Here is a 246-nt window from a genome sequence, read left to right as displayed (position 1 = left end):
TTTGTGGTCTGATAAACAGTAAATGCTGATGAGCAAATAAACAAAATGAAAAACAATTAAATCAAAACTAAAGAAGCCTGATGGAGGCCGATGGCTGTTGTTGTTTATCTGCTGACACACAGAGCGACAGACGGACAGATGGATGAGCGCTGACCGCAGTTAACGGGCTGATTACCTGCCCAGGTGAGAGACAGGAGTGGGGGAGGAGGGGGGCAGTAAAGAGAAAATGGGGGGCGGGGCCACTAC

General features: G+C 48.8%; 1 protein-coding gene across 1 annotated transcript in view; it reads right to left on the bottom strand.

The window, feature by feature from the left end:
• hm13 (histocompatibility (minor) 13) overlaps positions 1 to 246 on the bottom strand; it is a gene marked incomplete at its 5' end in the record, with an annotated part of 6,588 nt that overhangs the window by 2,973 nt on the left and 3,369 nt on the right.

This window comes from Morone saxatilis, unplaced genomic scaffold, assembly GCF_004916995.1.
Source record: "Morone saxatilis isolate NCDOM2014 unplaced genomic scaffold, NCSU_SB_2.0 Contig15, whole genome shotgun sequence".
NCBI lineage: Eukaryota > Metazoa > Chordata > Actinopteri > Moronidae > Morone > Morone saxatilis.
The sequence above is the reverse complement of the archived record's forward strand: the minus strand, read 5'-3'. Positions and strand labels throughout refer to the sequence as shown.